The sequence below is a fragment of the Mustela nivalis genome, assembly GCF_964662115.1.
Source record: "Mustela nivalis genome assembly, contig: HAP1_SCAFFOLD_195, whole genome shotgun sequence".
Lineage (NCBI taxonomy): Eukaryota > Metazoa > Chordata > Mammalia > Carnivora > Mustelidae > Mustela > Mustela nivalis.
Window position 1 is genome coordinate 1,233,518 of NW_028136437.1, and position 8,338 is coordinate 1,241,855.

An 8,338-nucleotide genomic window follows, 5' to 3' on the forward strand; every position below is an offset into this window, starting at 1 on the left:
AACCCACCACCCACGTGATGAGAGAGCCACTCAGGTGCCCCTCATCCATCAGTCTTAATTGATTGGAGGAAAATGTGTGGAGGAATAATGCCTTAGGGAGCTAATCTCTCTAAAGAATTTTCAAGTCTTTACCCCTTCAAGGTTTTTGTAAAGTTCTGATAGCCTCTAAACATCTAGTGGATTTCTACAGTGACAGGCCTGTTAAAACCTGTCTTCAAACCAGGAATAGAGCTTGAAACATACCAGTCAAGGGCAACTTTGAGTCTTTTAAGGAATTTATCATCATTTCTTTCTTTTTGGTTAATATCTGAAATAGTTCCATATTACACTGGCATAATTTCTCCAGAGCTGACTTTGAAGGAGGCATTCACTTCCAGCTAGTTCCATATTTTGGCAAGAACTATACTTCTATATTAAAAAAAAAACATATTTTAGGGCACCTGGGTGGCTCAGTGGGTTAAAATCTCTTCCTTCGGCTCAGGTCATGATTCCAGGTTCCTGGGATTGAGTCCTACAGTGGGCTCTCTTCTCAGCTGGGAGCATGCTTCCATTCCTCTCTCTCTGGCTGCCTCTCTGCCTTCCTATGATCTCTGTCAAGTAAATAAATAAAATTTTTAAAAAAACATATTTTATACCAGTTATCCATGTTTATTAACTAAGATATCACAATACAAATAATACAAACAGTTGCTCTTTATTAATACCTTCAACCAAGATCAAAAAATATGTCATATTTTCTCCAAAAATTTTATATCATCTGATAGGTCAGATATATATATAAAATTACTTTTAAAGTTTTAAAAATATCAGCAAATATTTTCATTTAAATGCAAATTTGAAAAAAAAATCTACTTTTCCAAAAACGACTTTTTATCCTATTTATTTTGAATTTTGTCAACAACTGATAAAATGTTTAGCGAGACTATAAATGTTAGATCGAAAAAAATGATTAATAGATGTAGGTTCAAATTATTATGTTCCATTAAAAATGATTTAGTCTTTGATGAACATCTGTTTGGTAATATGTTGATCCAGATATAGTAAATTAAAGACATATATAAAATTATAGGGAAATGACATCTTTCGTTCCATTATGAGTAGAGCTTTTAAAATGCTATTTGTCACAACCTGTCATCTTGTCATTATGTAGCATTATGTAGCAATTAAAAAATGTATACTATTCACTTAGAAGTCTTTTAGAAATCTAAAATATGACTTTCTATGGTTTGTGTCTCCATATTGCTTTATTGCCAGTTAAAACAAATCCACATGCTTTGATTCAAAGGTAATAAATTCCTCTTATTTGGAAAAAGGATGTTTATTTTTGTTCTCTCACCCTTAGCAGGTGGTTTCATTTTAGCACACTTCAGAGTTATAATTTCATGCTTATTAAAAATATTTATTTTGATCTACATAGATGAATGAAACTTTTATTTTATTAAATTATTTGCCAAAAAATCTGTGAGTTTTAAAAATGTATTTCCTTTGAAGGGTTATTTTAGAGCATTCAAAGAGGATCTAAGAGTGTGGTATTATGCAGTTTTTAAGTAGGTATGAAATGGTTAATTATAGGATTGTTTCTTTAGGCTTATGTATATTGTCCATTATATGCTATAAAATATTTTGAAAGTAAATTTAAAGTATGTTTTATGTAGTTTATTTTTTGGAAAAAAATATTGAAATGACTTATGAAATTCAGTATACTCTCAACATTGATTTATTTTGAAATTTACCAGTTGTCTACTGAACTATTATATGGCAGATATTACTTCAGACTACACTGGTAAATGAAATACTTGGCTTTGTAGAACTTTTATTTTAATGGGTGAGACAATTCAAAGCTATAAACCTTAATAAAAATGGCATAGTGCATTCAAAAAGGAAGAGTACAATGGGGAAAAAGAAAAATTCGATCAGGGTGAGAAAAATCAAGGTTGCTAGGCAGGGGATGGGGAGTTAAATCTTTTAATAGAAAGATCAGGGTAGTTACAATGAAGCTGACAATTGAACAAATGTATGGGAAGGTGATGAATTTGCGCAGAACTATCAGCAATAAGGTCACTCCAGACAAAGGAATTGGCTATCTTGAAGGCCATAAGGTTGGATCATGCCTGGCATATCTGAGGAATAGCAAGGAGGCCACTGTGAGTGACTGAAGAGTAGCAGGGAAAGAGGTCACAGAGGTTAAATGAGTGGCTAGATCATGTAAAAGCTTCGAAGTCATTGTAAAACTCTGGCTTTTATATTTGGAAACTTACTGTGTGATAGAATTTTTGCTAATAACTGAGAGTTCAAATGTCCATAAAATTTCAAGGATTCTTATTCTAGTAAGACAGAATAAAGAGAAAGAGTTCATATTTTCACATGGTGTAAGAAATGCTCGGAGATCCAAGTGTAGGAAGCTATGGGAGCACAGAAGAAGGCACTAAAATCACACCATATATTTGATGACTGTGACTATATATAAATTTGTATTTTCTAGATTTTTTGTAGTCATGGAATCACACAGTATATACTATTCATGGCCTGGATTTTCTTTTCTCGGCATCATTACTTTGAGAATCTCCAATTGTCTTTGCTCTATTGATGGACATTGATGAACATTTCCACTGTTTTCAATTCTTAAAAATAAAGCTGCTATGAAATTCACATACAAGTCCTTGTATGAACATAGGGATTGTTTCTCTTGGTGAAATGCCTAGAATAAAATGGCTATTTGTGTAACTGCAACATATTTTTCATTTAAAAAAATTTTGAAACTATTTTCCAAAGTGGTTGTATCATGATATATGCCAACAACAGTTTAGATTTTTTGTTGCTTCTCAATCTAGCTCAGACCAAGTACAATTAGCCTTTATAATTTTAGCCATTCTAATAGATATGTAAGCATGTCTCATTATGATTTTAATTTGTATTTCTTTAATGTTTAAATGTTGAGAAATTGGCCATGTGCTTATAAGCCATCCATATACTTTTGGTGACATGTCTCTTCCATTATTTCCTTCACATGTAAAATTGGATACTCTGTTTGGTTATTAGTAAGGTTTTTTATTTTTATTCATTTTTAAATAATCAGAGTAGATGTCCATTATCAGATATTTAATTTGCAAATCCCTTCTCCATCTTTACGGATTCTCAATGGAGCTTTGATAGCTGTGTCTTTCAAGAAATATGCTACTTCTTTCCTGGTACACGGAGGTATGACTAGAACATTATCAATGTTGACCTTTGCAAAGAAAATCATGGCTTAAGATATATGTAGTCTGCAGTTGTTGGGAGTGTTCACCATCCTTGCCTCTAACTCATCTCTCACTGCCCACACATTCAGGTATAGGGGAATATTGATTGACAAAATATTAATTGCCAAATAACACTAGTTAGAGAATAAGAAAAATGCAGGCACCTGATTATATAATATTCCTTAAATAAAATATGTTTTTATAAGTGCTATTGGAAGTAAATTCCTCAATACTTTAATCACACAGAATGATGGAATCCTAGATTTTTTTTTCTTGTATTTACTAAGAAAATGATCATGCCTCAAGTATATTAAAATGGAATAGGGAAAATTAAAAATTGCTTTAAGTCGATTTGCGTGTGTTGTGCGTATGTGAGAGAGAAAGTGAGAGAGAAAGAGAAAGAGAGAAAAAGAGAAAGGGAAAGACAGAGAGGTGGCTGCAGTGAATTGATGAGTTGCAGGATAGATTTTAAAGTTTTTTCTTTTGCTTTCTACATTTCCTTTTCCTTAGGTTCAAGAGAACAATCAGTAATATCTCAGATGCCTGCTGGTAACATCAGCAGAAAGAGTTAGAGGTTCCTAGAAAATTAAAGAAGAGATATAGTTTTCCTGACATAAGAAAAGTCATTTTTTGTCCCCAGCTATTTTCAATGATCTATACCCCACCTGTGTACTTGCCCCAGCACACTTCTTCCAAAAATTCCTGGGAGGTTCTTACAAAGAAATGCAAAAACCTCACTCCTAAGGATTTTGAGGGAACAAGGCAATGGGAAAACTAACAGTCACCACCAGACCAGGAAATAGCCTAAGCTATTGAGACAATAAATCAGTGGTAAAACTCCTAGTGCTATTTCAAAAGCAATCAAGGCCTTTCATTCCTTGTCCCAGAAAATGAGCCCAAGACCCCATCTAGTTTCTATCTGCTCTTGAAGCCTGCAGAGTTCCTTTCCCTTGTCCAACAGTTACCTCTGCTTTATTCTACCGTTGAAGTTTCTGCCCTCGGTGGAATACAAGCTTCATTCAGGTGAACATGCAATACATATTGCACAAATACATATGTGGATGTGCATGCATCCACAACCTTATGACCAACCATACACGGGATAATAAAACTCTCCCTTCTGAGTATTCATCTTAAATACTAAATAAAAATCTCTCTCCTGTTCAAACAGTCAAGGCTTTGGAACTTATTCCCTGTGAACTCCTTGTATGTTGTAAACAAAGATTCCTTTGTTTGACAACTCCACCTGTTTCTGTGATTCACCAAAGACTGACCTCAGTTAGTTCAGTTACTGTAATGTAATATCAAGCATATCTAGTTAGTTGATCATTTTGTTCAAGTCTTACATATCTTACCAATATGATGACCATTTGTCTATGTAATCTTAAAATAAGGGTGTTGAAATTATTTTCCATTTGTCGTCCAAGGTAGAAGTTATGATTTTTGTTCTTAGTTTTTCCCTATATATCCCCAAATCTGTTGTTACGTATTAAAATTCAAGAATTATTATACTCCCGGGGCGCCTGGGTGGCTCAGTGGGTTAGTCCGCTGCCTTAGGCTCAGGTCATGATCTCAGGGTCCTGGGATCGAGTCCCGCATCGGGCTCTCTGCTCAGCAGGGAGCCTGCTTCCTCCTCTCTCTGTCTCTGCCTGCCTCTCTGCCTACTTGTGATCTCTCTCTGTCAAATAAATAAATAAAATCTTTAAAAAAAAAAAGAATTATTATACTCCCTGATGAATTCATCCTTTTACTCTTCTGTAATTTTGACTTGATCTTTATGTCTGATAATGAAATTTGCTTTAAAATCACTTTTCATTATCTTGATATAACCACCAAAGTTATAGTGTGATTAGAGTTAATATAGCATATTTTTTCTTTTACTTTTTAAAGCACTTCTATATTGAATCCTGACAAAGAAACAAAACAGCTTTTTAACTCTGGAAGCATCTTTCTAAATTATCCTTTTTTTTTTTTTTAATGAAGCAGTAGCAATTTTTGTTAAGGGACCTAAACTGAAAGTAGGTTTAGAAATTTATTTATTTTTTTATTTATTTAGTAAAAGATTTTATTTTATTTATTGACAGCAAGAGAGAGAGAGAGAGAGAGAAGAAGCACACAAACAGGGGGAATCATGTGCAAAGGGAGAGGAAGAAGCAAGCTCCTTGGGGTGCAAGTAGTCCCATGCAGGGCTGGATCCCTGTACACTGGAATCATGACCTCAGCCAAAGGCAAACATCTGCTTAAACAACTAAGTCATCCAGGCACCCCTAGAAAATTTAAAAAAAAAAGGCCTTTTAAAACATTTTGTTTCTTTCTTGTTTTTTTTTTTAAATATTTTATTTATTTGACAGACAGAGAGACAGGAAGAGGAACTATAAGCAGGGCAGAGGGAAAAGGAGAAGCAGGTTTCCCACTGTGCAGAGAGCCTGATGTGGGGCTTCATCCCAGGACCCTGGGATCATGACCTGAAAAGAAGGGACACTTCTTGGAGGAAGCCACCCAGACACCTCTTTTCTTTGTTTTTAATATATGGCAACTGATGCTTCCCAGCCACGAGGAGCATATTACCCATTGATTAAATCTTTGATAACAACCTATTTAAAAATGTGTGTAAATATATACTTACTCAGATTTATACACTTTGTGTTTTCTTCATAGTTTGGGGCTGGACCCCATGGTCACAACACTGCTTCCAGTCTTTGCCTTCCCATCTTTTGATACCAGGTATTTGGTCAGCAAAGCAAATTAGTATCAAAATTGATAAGCCCTTGGCACCATATCTCTGGAGCAGGGCTTGCTCTTAGCCAATGCCCAGAGCAGTTGACCTCCCCTCACTAGTGCTATAGCCCCAAGGACTAGGTCCCTGCCACCAGAACTCAGTCTTACATGTTATGCTAAGCAGACAAAACCAAACCAGGAAAGCTCCGACAGCTTTCACTGGCATGCCTCATCTCCAACTCTCTCGACGTCTAGGCAGTACCAGATGACAGGGAGGGGTCTTGGTCCAACATATGGGAGGGAAGGAAGTAGCCACGAGCAAGTACCTGCCTCTCTGTTCCTTTCTTTCATGAGCAGGTTGTAAGGAGGAGGAAGAGGAAGGGGAAGAGAGGTGAACTTCAAGGGGTGAAGGCCTCAGGTAGGCAGCTGGCTCCTGCCAGTAGGAAAGGGACAAAGGAGAAGGCAGTGAGTCTTGCAGGGAGGGTGGGGGGTAAGGGTTACAGCTTATGACGGAATCTGGACAGGAGTAATAGGGATACTAGTCATTTGAGTCCACCATTGGCAAGCTGGGCTGGGTGTCAGGGCAGATAGGCCTCCCTGGGCAACGGCACATGAGAGAAGGTGGAATTCTTCTCTGAGGAGCAGGTGAAGCTTTGGGTGTTGGGAAAGCATAGACAGTATTGTTCCAGGGCCAAGGACAGGTCCGGGTACTCCTGGTTGGAGGTCAAGGCCACAGTATGATCCAGGTCTTCTACCAGCAGCTTGAAGGTACCACATGCCAGCCACCCCTCATTATTGTGTATAACTCTCTGGTGCACTTATTGGCTTATCCATCAAATGACTCCTTCAGCAGCTTGAAAACCACCTCCACAGGCACTCCAGGATATGGGAGGCTTCCAGAGTGAAAATTTTGCACAGGATCACCCCCAAAAGACCAGAAGTCACTCTGGTGGATGTAGATCTGGTCAAACATGGCCTTAGGGACCATCCACTTCACAGGCAGTCCACTGTTGGTTCTCATTTTATAGTAACTGATGTGGTGATATCTCTGGCAAGGCTGAAGTCTGAGATCTTCATCATGTTGTCCTTTGTCACCAGCACTTCCCTGGTGGCCAGGTCTTGGTGTATGCACTTCTTGGAGGCAAGGTACTCCATGCCTCAGGCTACCTGGTAGGCAAAGTATACCGGGTGCTTGGAGGAGAGTTGCTCTGCTGCATTGTGGCTGATATTGTAACAGTACTCCAGGTCAGGAGGCCTCTGGGCCTGCAGGTACTCCTGTATGTTGTCTTTGGAGGCATATTCCATGATAGTGTACGAAGGACCATCCTGTGTGCAGGACCCAGCAGGTTGATGGTGTCCTTGTGCTGTCCAATCATCTTCATCATCTCCATTTCTGAGATTAGGTTTGACAGGTCTTTCTCTGCTGCATCTGACTTCAACATCTTCACAGACACTTTAGTCAAATGGTTGGATTTGTCTTTGTCCAGCCCAAAGTAGGCCTCTCTTAGGGGTCTGCCTAAACTGCCTACAACCAGCCTGCCTCAAGGCAGTTATGAACTCTAGATTATCCTCAAAAACATTAAACCACAAGCTAAAAATTCTCTTCACTAGGTCTCTGTCGCAGGTCTAATTTTCTTATCTTTCATCATTTATCTTTTTCCTAATTCTTATTTTCAGTATAGTTTATTTGGCTTCCAGGTGTTTCCCCGGGTTTCTGTATGCTGTTTCATAGGGAAGAATTATCCTGTCATAAAATTATTTCTTGAGCATTCATTACATCTCTCGGTTAAAATGGGTTCTTTTATGGTATTGATTCATTTGAGTTTTCTCAAAATGGGAAGAATTTTCAAAATGGTGTTTTCCTCAAGGTTCAGAGTATGTCTTAGCCTCATCTTTACTCTTTTTGAAATTCACTTTTCAAATTCTTGTCCCTCTTTTTATCTTTTTAAATTAAAATGTTTCCTTTTACTATTTTTTTATTTGAGTGTAGTTGATAGTCAGTGTTACATTGGTTTCAGGTTTTCAATATCTCCATACATTATTCTATGATCACTACAAATATAGCCACCATCTGTCACCATATAACACTATTATAATATCATTGACTATATTCTCTACACTGTCCCATATCTCTTTTTAAAATCTCTGATTTTTATGTTTTCTGTTATTCCAATTTTCGACCTCATTTTACTTGGTTACTTTAATAAAATATGCCTGATTACACACTCTATGCTGAAAACCATAGCATTTGATTTATAGTAGTCTTCTTCTTCTTCTTCTTCTTCTTCTTCTTCTTCTTCTTCTTCTTCTTCTTCTTTCTTCTTCTTAATTAACATATAATGTATTATTAGCCCCAGGGGTACAGGTCTGTGAATCGCCAG